The 18835-nt window shown below is 47.6% G+C and overlaps 1 protein-coding gene across 1 annotated transcript in view; it reads left to right on the plus strand.

Annotated features, from left to right (window-relative positions):
• Window positions 1-18835, plus strand: part of QPCTL (glutaminyl-peptide cyclotransferase like) — a 967717-nt gene that overhangs the window by 167425 nt on the left and 781457 nt on the right. The window lies entirely within an intron of this gene.

Consider the following 18835-nt stretch of genomic DNA (forward strand, 5'->3'; position numbering starts at 1 on the left):
AGCAAGTGTTCTAGGCCTCTGTATGGGTGCCGAATGCCTAGTCCCCCCCCCCTCACCTGCTACGGCGAAGGCCTCACCACCAGGGCATCCTCAAAGCCATCCATCAGGCGGTAGTATCCCCTCCACTGTCCCTATACTTTCTCAAATTCTTTAGGGAATCCCTAACTTTCGTACACCACTCTCTCCGCTTCCATACATTGATTTTTCCCCTCCAGCTATCTGGTCCTAGTGTGTGTGGCAGCTCCTCCATAACACCTGGCCAGATCTCACATGACTATGCCAAAACCCAGCATGCAATTGTTTCCTTGAGAAGTCCACGTCATTGGGTATGTCTAGAATAATCAGCTATGGTGATGTAGGAATCGGAGCCCCCAAAACCCATTCCAGCTAACCAGTTACCTCTTCTCAGTATTGCAATATCTCCCGGTATTCCCAGAGTGTATGAAGAAAAGCAGCGGAGGCACTTGGGATGCTCGCTCTTCCCATTTTATAAACTTGGGATGGCATAGTATACCCTGTGGAAGACTTAAACTGTATTAAACATAGCCTGGCTTTAATGGCCGCTTCTCTAGGATGTATCAACGCCACCTCCCAGTCTACATCCTTCAAGGCCCCAATATCACTTTCCCATTTCTCTCGCAGTCCCCTCAGGTGGTCCAGTGCATTGTTGAAGATAGTGCAGTTGAGACTGGAAACCCCCTTGCGGACCAACACCTCCTCCAACACCCATGTCTCCAGAGGGGAGGACTCCTGAAGGTCCAGGCCCAGCACCCAGTCTCCCCTGAGGGTGTGTGCAAGTGGCAGGTACTTAAACCGTTGGGTATCAGCAAGAGCATATTACTCCAGCAGGGTCTCAGAGACTTAACCCTTCCTCTACAGTACGTCCCCTATGGTCTCAATCCCAATGTGTTCCCACTGGCCAAAACCAGTTAGTCTCCCAGTCTCTGGCAATATCATATCCCTCCAAAGGTGGGTGGCTAGGCTATCCTTGCCTTTCCAAACAAAGAGGGGTAACTAGTGTAACCTTGTTTTTCCAATGCATAGCATTAGTGGCAGCATCCCAGGCCATCAGTATAGTCTTAGTCAGTCTGGGCAGGTGCAGCTGGTCCCTCTTCCCATAGAAATTGTAGAGATAGTCCACCACTCCATAACCATACGGTTAATCCTGTATGCTGGTTCACTATGCAGGCAGTGAACTCCTTCACTGAGAAAGTATAGTTGCGCTGCCCTATGATAAGCCCTCATATCCGGGAGTGCCAGTCGGGCACTATATACAGATCTGTATAGTATCCTCAGAGCTATCCTTGGCATGGCACTATCCTACAACAGCGAGCGACTTACCAATACTGTCAAAATTCAGGTCAGGGACAGGGTACTGGGTGTTCTGCAGGACACAAAGCAGTTTAGGCAGTGATCATTTTGTACAGGGCTGCAATGCCCATGATTGTCAGAGGGAGTGTGCACCAGCGCTCCACATTCATGCGGAACTCAGTCATGACCCACTGGGTATTCCACTCCAGAGATTGCTTGTGGTCCAAAGTAATCTCTATACCTAGATATCTAAATCCATCTGTCGCAGCCCAGAGTCCACACGTCACCAGGTCCCGGCCCTCCCAACAACCCAGCTGAAAAACAGTAGACTTATTGCAGTCAACACAGAACCTCAAATAGGTCTCAAAGGAGCGAAGCACCAATAGCAGAGCCGGGACCGACCATTCTTGATCAGTCAAATACACGACGGTGTCATCCACATACAGCAAGATTTTCTCTGGCATCGCCGATACCAGGGGGAACCCCAGAATGTCCAACCTGCTCTGCACCCAACATACCAGTGGCTACATGTACAAGGCGAAGAGGAGAGGTGACCACAGAAAGCCCTATCTTGTTTCCCTTCCAACTGCAAACTGCTCAGGAAACTACCCTGTTGACCTTCACAACTGCTGTGGGTTCCCTGTACAGGAGTGCCACCCACATGCAGAACTTTGAGCCAAAGCCAAGGCACTTCAGTATCTCAAACAAGTAACACCAGTCAATAGAGTCAAGCATTTTTTTAAAGCGTCCAATGATAGGAGCGCCCATGTAGTGGGATCTGCCTTGTACCTGTCTATCCACAAGGACAATCTGCAGAGGTTGAGCCTTGTGGACTGCTGCAGCAGAAATCTGGTTTGGTCTGCATGGACCAGGTCAGAGATAACTCCCATCAGTCTAGATGAGAAGATTTTTGCCAATATCTTGCTTTTGGAGTTAGGGAGATAAGTCGATATGAAAGCAAAGAGCGGGAGGCTTGCACTTTTTGGGATGACTATATTAATGCCATGGTTGAGGTCTAGAGGCAGGGCATCTTCCACATTCACTGCCTTGAAAGGTTCAGGAAATGGGTGGAGAAGGGCAGTGAAGCATTTATAAAGCTCCACAGGAGGCCATTGACGCTTGGCGTCTTTCCGCAATGCATCGCCTGCACCACGTCATTTAATTTCGTGGTTTTCAAGTTGCCTCCCAGGGTGGCTGTACCCAATGAGTTGAGGCCCCAAAGAGATATCTCTGCCAAAAATTCAGTGACCTTATGGGTTTCAAAGTTGCACTAGGCTGTGTATAGTAGGCTGCAAAGGCTTGGGCGATCGCCACATTGTAGCGCTACAGGTCCCCAGCGTTGGTCATTATCTCAGCCCCACAACGTGCCTACTCAACCATAGCTTCTGAGATTGCCATTGCCCCAGATATACCAACAGTTTTGAATACCATAGAGAGTACCGTACATCTCCAGTCTACCAAAATGGACACCCAAATTAAATTGCTAAATACATTAGCAGTTTTTACTTCAGGAATCAACTCAAAAATTGCAGATCTCAATAACTTGATAGTAAGAGCTCAGAACTCTGCAGATTCCTGGCTGCCTGCCTGCCCCTGTACCTGCTCTTCAATCTTGGATAAACTAAGCTCTTTACCAGGAGCCTTAAGCAGCTTCCTGAGGACTTGAAAAGAGCACTTGCTCAAAATGAGGCAACTGCTCTTAGACTCGCATCCGACCCCACGAGCGACAACCCTCTCCTGCCCCCAACAACATGTCTGCAGGACACATCCTTGGAACCTTCCAAGCCCTCCTTACAGGAACCTACGGATGGCCACCGACTGCTAGCGAACAACCAAGCAGTACAGCCCCCTGCAACCTCCTTGCAGAACTCAGACTCACCGAGCAGCTCGGGCCCCCTACCAGCCTTGCGGCTTCTCTTCCTCATGCCATAACTGACACCTCAGCTAAAAAATGTTCGCCTCCTCCACTCCGGAAGAAATGCCAACGGAAAGGGAGGAAACACAGACTAAGAACATCTAATAACAAAAACATAATTTCCTTCTTCAGCAGCCAGGTAGGGGGACCCAAAAAATCATCCTGCTCTCCTTCAGGGCGTTAGACTCAAGTACTCGCACCCTCATCGGAAACTAAGGATGGGTCATCTAGTTTAGTTTAGTTTATAGAATTGTAGAGCGCATGGCTACCCGGGGGCATCCCAGCGCTAAAGTACACCATGAATGTCGGAAGAGCCAGGGGAAGCAGAGTAACTGGGAAAGAGAATGGTTTTCAACTTCCTCCTAAAGAGAAGTTCAGAGGATTCCTGACGGCATTCAATGGGCAGGGCATTCCAGAGCCGAGCAGCCCTGATGGAGAACGAATTACCTCCCCATGATCTCTTGACTGAAGGGATGTAAACCTGTCTAGAAGAACGAGATCTAAGAGGTCTAAGTGGCGAGTAACGAAAGATCCGTTTTCTAAGGGAAAGGGGACCCTTATTGTGTAAGGCTCTGTGAACAAGACACAGAGCTTTAAACTGAATGCGCTGTTTAATCGTGAGCCAATGAAGAGCTGCAAGTGCTGGTTTAGCGGAAAGATGCCTTGGGGTATTCATTAGATGTCTAGCTGCCGCGTTTTGCGTAACCTGCAGCCTCTTTATTACATAATCTGGAGGACTAAGATATAGAGAGTTCCCGTAGTCCAGGCGGGAGAGAACTAGGGCTTGTACAAGAATTCTTCTGGCAGCGAATGGCAGAAGTCCAAGAATCTTCCTGACACTTCTAATTAAGCCGAAGCAGATCGAGGAGATTCTTTTAGCTTGTGGTTCCATAGTTAAGCGTGGGTCAAGCAGAAAGCTGAGGCTTTTTACTTGTGTTATTGGAGGAGGCAGGCTGTTAAAAGCCTCAAAGTACATAGCCAGAGGGGCGGTAGTGGCGCCATTACCTATAATCATTACCTCTGATTTGCTGTCATTAAATTTCAGTTTCGACAGGGTCATCCAGTCCCCAATATCTTTCATGCAGTCGCCCAGGTTGGCAGAGGGGGAGTCCCTACTACTAGAGAGGGAAACCACCAATTGCGTGTCATCAGCATAAGTGACCATAGAGAGGTTATAAGGAGCGACTACTGTGGCCAAGGATGACAGATAGATGTTAAACAAGGTGGGGCTTAAAGATGAACCCTGCTGGACTCCACAAGATAGAAACCTGACGTCAGACAAAAAAGACGCTCCCAAACCGACGCCCCGCTCCAGCTCCACCTTTTCACTAAGACAATTAATAGAAGGTGCCTCTTTTGGTGATTCTAGTAGTAACATCATTGCCAAAGGAGGCATGTCTTGGACCCCTCCTCTGGGAACCGTCAAATGTCCTGACAAATGCACTTCATCAAAAGTGCCCCTTACTGTCACAGCAAACTTTGATAAAAGATCTCGCCAGGTCTAACTGTCCCAGAACTTAGTAAGCCAAGAAAAGCCCAGTGAGAGGATGCAGGAGAGCAACCTCACACTGACAGTGCCAACACCTTTTAAGGCTACCAGGCCTCGAAGCAGGACCAACCATATGATGCTCCAGCCGCAAATAGTCTCTATGAGCTCTCCGTTAACCCTGCGTAACAATGCCCCAAGCTCCACAATAACCTTGCTGCACCCAGAATATAGATCAAGAGGCTCATTTGACCTTCTGAACCGTGGGAACATTCTATGGTTGTTAGGACAACTCCCCGAAACCGCAAATCCCACCTCGGCAGACATGGTCTCAGTGGCATTTATCCCTCCCTTGGCACCCCAGACGAATGAAGTAACCAAAGTTACCTGGACCTCGGCAGAGGTAGCAGAACAAGTGCTTGGAGTAAGTACTACATTCAGGAGCTGGGGGATACATATAACCCTGGCACTACACCCTGCTTATCCACAACCTCTTTTAAACCGGCAGGGCGGTCAAGTCCCTCAACCATCACCCTGTGCTTCCAACAAGACCTGAAGGAACTCCGTGAACTCTCACGGCATGACATGGCCCAGTTCAGTATCTCTGCCTGGCTCTGGGGCATCATCCTTCTTCAATGACTGGAGCTGGTTACCCAGCGCACTGAGCATAGGATCAAGGCAACTTTGATGGGACGAGCTAAATATCAGCAACAAAAAGGACAAGTCCAACTTTGGAATATGTTCCTGGAATATCAGTGGGCTACTGGACAAACTGGAGGACAAGTGCCTACTCAACTACCTAATGTCATTCCAGATTATATTGCTGCAAGAGACATGGACAGAATCCCCACCTGCAATTACAGGATTTGTGAGCTATCATGTTCCGGCAACAAGGAGGGCTCGCTTTGGGCTCTTGAGTGATGGACTCATCACATATCTCAGTTCAACAATGAAGGAACGCCTTCACACGTCTGCAGCAACGTGTAGCAATCTGTTGACAGTTCTTCTTACTGTGACCCAAGGCCCCTCCACCCTTTAACCAGCCCTAATGAACACCTACATCCCACCGGGAAAAACTCGCAAATTAGAAGCTGCATATCAACTGAAAGAGAATATTGAAGAACTAGTCAATAATGCTTCACGCCCCCAACTGATCCTAAGTGGTGATTTCAACATGAACCTGTTGGGATCTGATCCTTCTGATGAAGCCACTATGGTGCAGAACCTTAGTTGGCAGATACCGGACCAAGCTCTACCTGGGTCTTGTAAGGTGAACAAGCCAGGGAAACAACTCATAAAAGATCTTGAAGCAATGGGACTCTGATCTGCCAACGGCCGCTACTGCACGGATCACCCCCCCTCATTCACATTTTTTTAACCAAAAAAGCACGATCAATAATGGACTTTACAATTTTATCCCTACTCCTGTTCAGCTGAATTTGGAAATTTCAGGTAACAAGCATAGGGGAGAGTGACCACTTACAGCAAAAGCTACATTTTACTCACCAAATTGAACATCATGAACCTATGGACGCGTTGCAGCAAGCCATATATATATCTAATGGGAGGCAAATTAAGTGGTCCTCCAAGATCACTCCTGCGCTGGCAGAGACAGCCAAGCGAATATGGTCTCTTAAATTTAATCTCAGAGACCCTGAGCAAGTGCCACATACAACCTGGGATGAGTTTGTAGTAGAGCTTTTGTCATCCTACCATCAACAGCTCCAAGGAACAAGACCCCATAGCTTACAACGCCCTTCATCAAGGAGGTACATAAAGACACTTAAACAGAACTTAAACTCCGCCCTCCGTTGTCTTCAGAAAGAACCTAGGAACGCAGCCCTGAGAGCGCTGGTATCTACCTCCAGGCATGCCTATAGAGGCCACCTTTGGTCACATCAAAAAGACAAGGCAGCCGTGCTAGCAGCAAAACTCTTGCACGCATCAAAGACAAATCACACAGTTCTGGAGGCTCATAAACGGCCTAAGCTCTGTAACACGCTCCCCCAGCATGATTAATATTTCTGAGCCCACCTGGTGTCAGTATCTCTCACACCATTTTGGCCTTTTTACTAAGCGCCCTGAGTGTGAGGCAAAAGCATCAACCTGTACCTCCACCGGCTCTCCAAAACAACAACGCAGCTGCTTTTCAGTTCCCCCTGAAACAGTGAGGATGAGAATTACTAAGTGTCAGTGCGAGGGAGCACCGGGACCCAATGGTATCCCTGCCTCCCTGTAGAAAGAGGACCCAGATTTTTGGGCAAAACATCTTTCGACACTCTATAATTGCATTCTTGTTACCAACATCATCCCGCAAGCATGGAGAGGCTCAACTATCACCCCCATCTTTAAAGGGGATGCAGCCAACGATCCAGCAAATTACCGATTAATAGCACTCCTAGATGTCTAATCAAAAATCTTTGCAGGAATTCTCTTAGAAGAACTTGAAACCTGGGCTAATACAAACAACCTGATCCCGTTCAACCAAACTGGATTCTCCAAAGGGGTGGGCACGACTGCCAACCTCATGGCCATCGCACTATTATTTGACCAATGCCAACGTGCCAAGACGCCCCTCTTTCTTTCATTTATAGACTACAAAGCTGCATTTGATCGAGTAGAAAGAGGGAAACTCGGGTTTAAGTTCGCAAGTTGGGGCATTCCCTCCCAGTTGTTGAAAGCAGTAGTCCTTCTCCACACAGATACCTGGGTGAGGGTCAAACTGTGTGGTGGGACACACCTTTCCAGGAAAATTCCCACTCTTCAGGGTCTGCGCCAGGGATGTGTGCTTGCACCCCTTCTCTTCAATTTATTTTTGACTGACCTACCAGCAGAACTGGACAAGGTAAACTCACATTCACCAAGGCTGGGGCAAACTGCTATGACAAGCTTGCTGTACGCCGACGATCTCATCCTTTTCAGTCACACTAGAATAGGCCTGCAGAGGCTACTTAACGCAACAGCTGAACTCTCTGGAAAAAACCCTCTCCTTATTAATTTGAATAAATCATAAATCATGCCCTTTAAGATGACTGGGCGGGTGCGACATCAGTGGTACTTGGGTAACAATAGGTTGACGTTGTGCGCGAATACAAATACTTAGGGGTTTTTCATGACAGCAATGGCTCCTTCAAACCCCAATTGGAGTCCCTTAGTCGGAAATCCACCTCGCTTGCATTCGCATTCAACAGCTTTAAAAAATGAACTGGGTCTTCAACAGATCTGCCGTTATTAAAGGTCATTCAAGCCAAATTAATACCAACAATCACATATGGCAGCAAAATTCTAAGAGGCCGCAGCGATGACCACTTGGACAAAATGATCACTAAGCTCTTCAAGAGTTTGTTCAGCTTACCAAATTATGTTTCACCGGCCCACGTTCGCCTAGAACTTGGCTTGGTAAGGCAGTCTCTAGCAAGGAAAGGGCTGTTTATCAACCTAAGCCATAAGCTCAATGTAGCAAAAGAAGACCCACTAAGCTCTATTATTTGGGTGGAATTTACTTCGGATACAACTTCAGCCTTCTGCTGCTACCTTGAGTCCTCCTTCACAATATTGGGCCTGAAAGATCAACTACTCCAACTCAGCTCACATCAGCTTGTCAAATGTGCAACAAAAGTAAGCACTAAGTCTCTCTCACATCTTCAGGACAAAGAGGCTTTATCGAAACAAACCCACGCCTGCTTGGTGCTATCATCATATGGCTCTCTAATCCCACAACTATATCTGGGAGCAACAATTAATCCACGGACTAAAACAGCCTTTATGAAATATCGAATGGGCTGCCTTCTACTATATGCCCACCTTCCAAAGTGGACGAGAGTCAACATGACTTGAAACGCTAATCCATTAGATATGCCTATACAAAAGCACCACGACAGATCGCAACAGGCTCTTACGACCAGTTTGGCTTCAAAGGGGACTGCGCAGATGCAGACCGGCGATATTGGCAGGCTTCAAAGGGGACGACGTACAGCACAGCTGCAGACTGGCTAAGTTCTTGGATAAATGAGCGCGCCGTCTTCTAGAGACTGAACAAGCGAGGCAAACGTGCACAATCAGTCTACAAGCAACATGGTAGCAATCCGTAACTTAGTTGAAACATTTTTACCCAAACTGATTTTATTACTGTATTTATGACTTCCTGATTTTTTTTTATTGTCTTCCCTTCTTTTTTTCTTCTTCTCTTCTCTTTTTCTCTCTTTTCTTCATGTAATGGTTTTTATTGACCGAACACGTGTTCACATAAAATACGAATACACAACCACGCAAGGAGGCCGCTGGCTTCAATGCCTTTGTCGTAGAGGCAATGTTGAAACCCCCTGTAGTTTTGCCACGCCTCTTGTGTCACATGGTTGTGGTACCAGGGGACTTTATTACCTGTAGGAGCACATGGTTGATGCAAATGTACACATGGAAAGGATGGCAAAAGGAGAGGAGGGGGGAGAAAGAAAGGGACCACAGGGTAAATCACAGCACCAGCAGATCAGATGGCATACACATCAATCACTCACTAGGACTAAGAATGGGCAGTATGGACCACAGTGACATACCATTGCCTAGGTACTACAGCAGGTAGGAACCCAAACACTACCATCTGCACACCTACTGGGACCAACTAAGCCCTGTCTGCCATGGAAAGCTAGCTACCTAACAATACCAAATATGCATACCACCCTACATACCTAAGCAGGACCACACACGAATGTCTAAACTGTCATATTGGGGTATCCACTGACTAGAACCCTGCACCCCTATCCCCCTTGTGGCTGCTATGCTGCCCTTAAGCACCCATCCAGCTCTGGCCAGGCCACCGCCTGTATGCAGGCCATTAGGGGGGGGGTGAGGCTCCGACGGGCACCCCTCCCTCGTTGGGAGGCCGTCCCCAGCTGCGCCTCCGCTGTCTTCCTGGCCCAGCTTCTCAGGTCCTCCCACTGTTTCCTTCTGTGGGTGCTCCACCGGCTATGGACCTTCAGGGTCTGCACGTCCTTGTTGATGACACACCAGAACCCCTTCTTCTGATGGGCGCTGACTTGCAGAGGAAACCCAGACAGAAGAACACCATTAACCATACAATCCAGCATGTCATGCATATGGCCTACATACTGCATTTACCCCTCATCAAGCACACACATGACCTGTACCTCTGTATTCACATTGCCTGCAGCCATACCCCCCTAAATGACACGCTGCTAACACACATACATCTACATCTACATGCAGACATGTTGCATGCAACGTACCCATGAAGTACTCACCTGTTGGTCTGGAGGTCCACACAACTGCCCATACAGGGGTATGACCCCATCCATGAGCCTCTCCAACTCCTCCGATGTGAAGGCTGGGGCCCTTTCCCCTGTTGCACAGGCCATGGCAGGTTCCAGACACAGGTTATGGACGTGCAGACCCTGAAGCACACGCAGTGGAAATGTCGTCCAGTGGAAAGTCAGGAATCAAGTGAAGTGGTAGAAAGAAAATGGGCGTCATGGCCGTGGTGGGGAACACCGTGACTGCCGGCATTGATCATCATTGGTTCCTTTACTCTATAGAGCCCCATGTTAGCCAATTAGGAATTGCACGACGGTGCAGACAGCCTTCCGCCATGACGTCTAAAGCCGGCGGAGTAAGGTCACTTCCACCTGTCCCTGCATACAGGACAGGTGGTTGCCATTTCCTGCTGCTAGAACCCATGTATTGAATTAAAATGTACGTCATTGGTGTTGACTGTACACACCTAGACAATTCTAGTGTCCAACTTACATACATGCTCTGTGTACTCTGATGTTGTGTGTCCATAGGTCCTGTTGTCACAGCCATTTTACTTTTAGCTCACTTAGATGCCAACCGCTGCAGAAGAATAGGAGGAGGCAGCAAGCACCCGTGTACAGACCCCTTGTGGACTTGGCTACACTGGAGGACAGGCACATCATACTCACCTATCGTCTGGACAGGGCCACAATCACAGAGCTGTGTGCACAATTGGAGCATGATCAGCCCCCCGTTATCGTTTGCACCACAGTAATTCCCCCTCTTGTGCAGGTGTACTATCAGTGCTCCATTTCCTGGCAACTGATTATTTTCAGGTAACTGTGGGCTTAGCTGCAAGAAAGTCACAGCCAATGTTCTCGATTGTGCTTGTAAGAGTTTTGGCTGCCTTGCTCAAACACGTGCAGCTAAATCACATTCCCACAGGTTGATGATTTGCCCAATTTGAAGGCTGGATTCTACGCAATGGGACACGTACCACATGTGATTAGGGCTATTGACCGGACCCATATTGCCTTAGTCCCTCCCAGGACTAATGAACAGGTATATAGGAATAGGAAGAGTTTCTACTCAATCAATGTCCAGATAGTGTGCCTTGTTGACCAGTACATCTTCTACGTCACTGCCAAGAATCCTGGATCTTCGCATGATGCCTTTGTCTTGAGGAATAGCAGCATCCCACAGCTAATGGCACGACTACAGAGGCACAGAGTGTGGCTTATAGGTGAGCTTGCGTCCCAACCCAATGTATGTCCGTGTGTGCCTGCAGGAGTCCTACCCCATGCCATTGCATGGCGAATGTGTGTCCCTCACTTCTTACAGGTGCTCCGGCTACCCAAACCTCTCCTGGCTATTGACCCCTGTTAGGAATCGGAGAACAGGGGCTGAGAATCGACACAATGATGCTCCTGGGCATACCAGGAGGATTGTGGAACGCACCTTTGGTCTCCTGAAAGCCAGGTTCAAGTGCCTCCATTTGACAGGTGGATACCTATGCTACTCCCCTTAGAAGGTCCGCCAGATTGTGGTGGTCTGCTGCATGCTGCATAATTTGGCCCTCAGGCGACATGTGCCCTATCTTCAGGAGGAGGGGAGTGACTATACACCTGTGGCAGCAGTGGACACTGAGGATAGTGAGGAGAAGGAAGAGGAGAAGGATGTGGACAACAGGACACGTATCATTCAGCAGTACTTCCAATGACACTCAGGTAAGACTTTTGATCTTTACATTTCTCCATTTAAGTGATGTGCTGTGTGGCTGTAGTATAATGGCAATCACTACCTTTTCATCCCGATTAACTGTCACGTATGGCTTCCCTTATTGCAGATGTTGGTGTGGTTACAACAGTGTACTGAAGTGATGTGTACAGACTGTTGAGACACATATGTAGGATGAATTCACACATTACAGGACATTTGCACAGGATCATGCAGTTCAGTACAGTTCAATACATTGAACATTTCTTTCTAATAAAGCACTACTACTCAAGTTGTGTCCAAGGGTGTTTATTTGTAAATAAGGTATTCAATGCAAAGTGAAATAGAGTGGGGTGATGGCTGGGAAAAGTCCAGTGTAGTGGGCTAGTCTGTTTGTAGTACAGGTCCAGTGTCCAAGGGGCTATAGGAAGAGGAGCAATGACAGTTCAAAGTGAAGAAGGCGACACAGTAGAACACGAGGGGGATATTCTGGAGGGGTTCATTTCCTGGCTGTGGTCTTGGCAACTGTTGCATGACCTCCTGGTGGTGTTTCACCTGCAGCCGCCGGTTCTCCTGCATGATATTGAGCACCTGACTCATCCTGTTCTGGGATTGTTGGTATGCCCCCAGGACATTTGTGAGTGCCTCCTGGGCAGTCAGTTCCCTGGGCTTGTCCTCCCCCCTAGTGCACAGCCGTTCTCCGACTGTCCCTGGCCCACTGTGCCTGTGTCCCCTGAAAGGTGTTCCCACTCCCACTGACACCAGGTGTTGTGTGGACTCGGTCCCTGTACAGGTGGGCACACTACTTATTGACGTGTCCTGGGAACAGAGGTTTGAGGGCATTGGCTGTGGTGTTTGAGTCTGAGCAGGGGCCCTGTGGTGGACTAGCTGTGGGATGTGGTAGCTGACTGACTAGTGGTCCCAAATGGGCCAGGGAGTTAATCCAGATCGAGACCTCCAGAGTTGCTGTCATCACTGAGGGCATCTTCTGGTGGGTGATTGGGTAGCCGTGGCACCTCCTCGCTGCTGAAATTGGCTGGGGCACCTGTGGGGATGTAAGTGATGTGTTTAGGGTCATTGTCCATGACATATTCTGCATTTCTAGCTTTCCCAATGATATTGGTGTTGTCCTCCCACCTTTGATACTGTGTGGTGATGTATTGTGGGATTGGTAGTTCTCCATTCTGTCCATGCATTGGTGGTGGGTGTGCATGCAGAGCTGGGAGGGGTGTGCCTGCAGTGGGTATGGCATGCAGGGGTAGACATTTAGGTGTGGTAATTGGGGTAGTGCACTGTGTGGGATGGAGTGGGGTGAAGGGAGTCAGGGTGAGGGGATGATGTGGCATGCAGGTATGGGGGGGGGGGGTGGTAGGTTGTTAATGGTGACTCACCAGTGTCCAGTCCTCCGGCTACTCCAGTGAGTCCCCCAGGATGCAGTATTGCCAAGACGTGCTCTTCCCCTGCTGTCAGCTGTGGGGGAGGAGGTGGGGTCCACCGTCAGTCCTCCTGATGGCGAGCTGGTGCCTTCCTGCAATGAAACGCACCTTCCCCCGTAGGCCATTCCACCTTTTCCAAATGTCTTCCCTTGGGCGTGGATGTTGTCCCACAGCGTTCACCCTGTCCATGATTCTTCGCCACAGCTCCATCTTCCTGGCAATAGAGATCTGCTGTACCTGTGCTCCACGCAGCTGTGGCTCTACCCTGACTATTTCCTCCACCATGACCTGCAACTCCTCATCAGCGAAACAGGGGTGCCTTTGTGGAGACATGGGAGATGTGGGGTATGTGTGTTGTGCAGAGAGGGATGTGGTGGGGTATGTGGTGCGTGATGGATTTATGGGTAGTTGTTGTATGTGTGCAGTTGTCTCTGGGATTCATGTAGCAAGGTGTAGCGGTCTTCTCCTGTTTGCAAAGGTTTGTGGGTGTTGTGGGGGTGTGCTTTATGGTGCTGTTAGTGGGTGTGTGGGGGTGTGTGTATTTGTGTCAGGTGTGTTTTTTTTGTTCTGGCCAATGTTGTCTTGTTTTGGGAGGATATTCCTGCCTTTGCGGTGTGCACCGCCAATGGTTTACTGCTGTTGAGTGTTTGCTGTGGTGTTCGTGGGTCATTATTAGGAGGGCATTGTTTTGGTGGAGTAACGGAATGGGTGCTAGTTGCAACAGTTTATCGTGTTCGTTTGGCCTGGCAGATTTGTGGTTGTGGCTGGTTTCTGTCGGTTTTGTGTGTGTATGTCATTATCTGGCAGACAGATGTTCGCCTCCGTGGCGACATGTTGGCAGCAGTCACTTCGGCGGCATTCAGAATTTACCACCAATGTCATAATGGGGGCCTATGTCTATTCACCTTTACCATACGTTTGGGCAGTGACGGCTTTGATAACCCCTTCGCAGTTCCTCCTAACAATCTTGTTCATACAAAGTCTCCACACTCATATTCATTCCATCTTGTTTCAATCCCACTACTTTTATTATATCCATCTTGCTTTTTTTCACTCTTCTACATAAATCCTTTTCATTCACTCGCCTCTATCCCATTCTTCCCATCCAACCAGGCATGGTTTTCGTACAAGGTTTCCTTCCTATCAGCAACACAAAGAGTGTTTCCAAAGTAGTAGAATGTGGAGTGGTGCGATAGCTCCATAACAATTTCTTTATCTCATCTTTCCAGTTCAGTCTGTTTTGTACAGACAGTTGTATATTGTCACTGAGAACTCTCTTAAACCGCTTTCACAAGGATTTCCACATGTTTGACCCCACAACATGACAAATAATGCTCAAATTCCTGTGACACAAACCGAGAACCGTTCTGTTTATCAGTTCCTTAGGATAAATTTCTCTCCTCCATACTTCTTCACAAAAATCCCAAATCATGCTAGATCTTACATCACTCACTATTCTAACCTCAGGCCCCTTGGAATAATAATCTGTCATTGCTACAGCATATCTTCTTCCACTGCCTTCCAACTCAGATGCTCCAAACAATTCTAATGCTACTTTCTGCCACGGTTTACTCAGAAATGGCACAGGCACAACAGGAGTTTCCTTGACAACATGTATCTTAACACTACATGCACAAATTACACAGCTTCTTACTAATTTTTCCATGTCACAATCCACTCCTGGCCACCAAAAGTCTTCTCTCACTTTTCATTCCAAAAATTCCTCCATGTCCTTCATATAAGATTTCTAATATTCTTTGTCTCAATTCCTGCTGTACAACAAATTTATCTTCTTACATTCTCATCTCGCTTGGATAATGAAAAATTTCCTAGCTGTCGAAACAGAAAGTTTCAATTCTTTGAAGAACTCGGAGGCAAAAATTAGGTTTTCTAATTTAATGTTATTTCACTCCAGCAGCCATTAAAAGATTGCAACTATAATAAACTACATTTCCCATGAGCAACAGGGAAAGAAAACAGCCAGTCAATGAATCCAAGAGCTTCCATCCTGTTAACTTTCTGCGAGGACGCTCTATCTTCCTCTTTCTTCCTGTGACACAGCTCTTAAACTTCAGATTCCCTCATGTTTATTGAAACAGAGACGTTGCAGTAAAAGCGCCTGGAAATACCTTTGTAGAAAATATGCCCTGAACAAAAAATATTAATTAGAGAATTCCATTCAACTTAACTGTTCCCACATTCATACAAGTCCTTTAAATAATGTACTTACTTCAGAACACAGATCAATTGGTGGGGTTTGGGAGGAGTACACTCCAGTCCAGGGTGGGCTGATCCTTGCCTCCAAGTCCCTAATAGAAATGAAACTTTCTGTTATGATAGCTAGGACATTTTTCATTCTATGTCGGGACCAGAGCTGAGGATTAGGCTAGCTTAAAGCTTATCCACTACCAAGGTAGCCAGATTTGCAACAGGTTTGAAGTAGAACCATTCAGAATATCCTCCAAATGTGCTCCCAAAGAAAAAGCTTTAGAAGCCATTGCCCTGTGTACCAAAGGAGCTCTGAAGCAAGAAGTGTCAATCCCTGCCCCCTGCATGACCTAGCGAACCCAGCGTGAAATAGTCTGGGAAGACACCGCTCTATGAGGTTTCGGAAGAGTAATGAACAATTGTCTTTCACCATTTGGACGAACATCCTCAGTCATCGTCTCATAGGCCTTAAGAGCCATCACCACAGACAATTTAAGCACATTGTTAATTAAATGAAGGATTGGATACTAACTTTGAATTAATTTTCCTTCTTCTGGAAATATGGAAGGTAACCTCATAAAGGGTATAATACTCTATCTGTCAAATCTAGGGCTCTCAAATCCGAAACCCTATGACATGATATCAAACACAGCAGAGTAGCCAATTTTGTGGAAATCTGTTTCCTTGACAGCTATTTGTTGGACAGTCAGGACTTAAACAACCTCAACACTTTATTCACATCCCATAAAGTAGAGTAACGAGGTTCAGGTGGCAGGCAAAGACAAAGGAATGCCACTGAGAGGTTTGCATACCACAGGATGCTCGCCTATTGGATGTCCGTCCACAGGACTGTGACTTGCTGAAATTGCCAACCTGAAGATATTAATAATTCTACACGCTAGACCTTCAGAAGCCAAGGAGACTAAAAAATTCTAGACCTGGACAACATCCTCCCACAACGGATCCACCTGCCATTGGTGACTCCAGACTCCCCATCTTGACCATGCAGAGCGGTATCTTTTATTGCTAGTCTCTGCCCAGGCTTTGGAGAGTAAAGAGGCAGCGTCCGCTGAAAGTCCTGGATCCTTCCAATGTTCCCTGTAATCCGCCACCCATCAGCCAGAGCGAACCTGAGAGAATAAGGGGAAGACAATTCACCAGGGGATCCAGGAGCAGATCTTGAGATAGGGGTAGAGGGATTGAAAAATCCCAAGAAAGTTCCATCAGTACTGGAAACCAGACTTTAGATTTCTAAATCAGGGTGACTACTACCAGGTTTGCCCATATCTTTGAGCTTGGGAACATATCCTTGTTGTTATTGCACCAACCGACCGAGAGAAGGCATCACCAGCGTTGACAAACATACCTTCCACCTCACTACTGGTACTGACGACCACTCACCTGACATGGAGCACTTCCAGGTCCAGACCAACCCGAACGCCACCCTCCGCAGGACCCTCATCTACAGACCTCCCGGCCCTCTTCAGCGAATCCAAAGCTGACTTTATCGAACACCACGCTTTCACCTCAAAGGACTACATCCTTCTTGGTGACCTAAATTTTCACCTGGACAACCTTAACAACCACAACACATCATCCCTACTGGAGAACCTTGCCACCAATGGACTCAAACAACTGCTCACCTCCCCAACACTCTCAGCAGGACACGTGCTCGATCCCATCTTCTCAGCCAGCAACAACATCTCCTTCACTTACACCTCTGAACTACATTGGACCAACCACTGATGCGTCCGCTTCTTCACCAAACCCACGAACACCGCCGCGCCCACCGCTACCCTCTCTGAAGCTGGAACAAGGTTTCCAAAGATGAACTGCCCACCAGCCGACCTCCACGGACGCCTACACATCAGCACGCATCCTCCACATATGGATTTCCGACTGCACCAACAGAGAAAGCCAGCTGGTTCTCCTCCGACATCCAAGAGTCCTAGTGCACCTGCAGATGGCTTGAGAGAAGATGGAGGAGCAGCAAGAACCCAACTGACCACGCAGCCTTCAAAACTGCTGTCACTACACACCACCACCTCATCAGAGACACAAAAAAAACTGTCATACAGGAATGTATCGACGCCAATGCACACAACAGCAAAGAACTCTTCACTGTGATCAAAGAATTTGCCAAACCCAGCACGGATACTACACACATCCCCCTCCCAAGACCTCTGCGACAACCTTGCCACCTTTTTCCACCACAAGATCATAGACATCTGTGAGAGCTTCGCAATCCAGGACCCACCCACAACCACCGCACCCAAATGCTCCAGTTCTCAGCCAACCCTGTTCAACTGGAACACTCTCACCACTGACGAAATCCTAAGGATCATAAACACCATCCACTCTGGAGCCACCTCGGGCCGCTCTCCCCACCTTATCTTCAGCCATGCTGGTGCCACCATCACCCCTGAACTCTGCCACACCATCAACTGCTCCATCAAGTCCGCTACCTTCCCTGAAGACTGGAAACATGCAAATATCAACCCCCTACTGAAAAAATCCTCTGCCAACCCAACGGACCTAAAAAATTACAGACCCATCTCACTACTCCCCTTCCCAGCCAAAGTCATTAAGAAGGCCATCAACGCCCAACCTATCAAATTCATCTAAATTAACCACACCCTGGACCCCTCCCACTCACGCTTTAGAAGCAACCACAGCACTGAGACTGCAGTCCTCCCATCAGTAGACAACATCCGCACTCTCCTCGGCCGAGGCAAAACCACAGCCCTCATCCTCATGGACCTCTCTGCAGCCTTCAATACCATCTCCCACCGCACCCTCTGCACAAGACTGCACTTTCACAGTAATTTTGCAAAACTTTTTTTCCTACTTACATTTTTTTCTTAACATTATTTTGAATGCAAAGAATCATCAATTTATCAGTCTTGCTTACAAGCTTCTGCAAACATTTGCATCTAATCAGAGCGTATTCTGGGAATATTATACATACCTTCATGTTGTTAAACTGTTCCGACATTTGTACACTTTTTTTCTTTTACTGTAACCACTGTCAGTAGTGTAGTGTGACCGTTCGTTTATTTAGAGCGCACAACGTAATAGTAAAGGCTTGCATTAATGAACCACACATATAAATTCAAACTGCAAAAACATATGGACTGAAATATTGGCTCAACTGCAGACAGTTCCCTTCCCTGTAAATTGGCAGCCAAAGGGTTTGTGCTGCTGGGGGTTGGGCCTACTTGTCCCAAGGACAAAATAAACCTGAATACTTGTTCTCCTTCACCCCAAACAATATGTTTGTGGCGTCGGGCTATAGGAATTCCACAGCTCTGAAACCACCCTGACCCAAAAAAACTACCGCCCAATATCCCTTGTCAACATGGAGGCCAAACTTTAAGCAGAAATCTTAATGAATGGACTGGAACCATGCGTCCCTCAACGTATTCGCAATTCTCAACTGGGATTCTGTAGTATTCTGAATATTACTGTATGTATTAAATACGTATTGTTGTATGTATTAAATTTGCTACTTTACCA

This window comes from Pleurodeles waltl, chromosome 9 (assembly GCF_031143425.1).
Source record: "Pleurodeles waltl isolate 20211129_DDA chromosome 9, aPleWal1.hap1.20221129, whole genome shotgun sequence".
Classification (NCBI taxonomy): Eukaryota; Metazoa; Chordata; class Amphibia; order Caudata; family Salamandridae; genus Pleurodeles; species Pleurodeles waltl.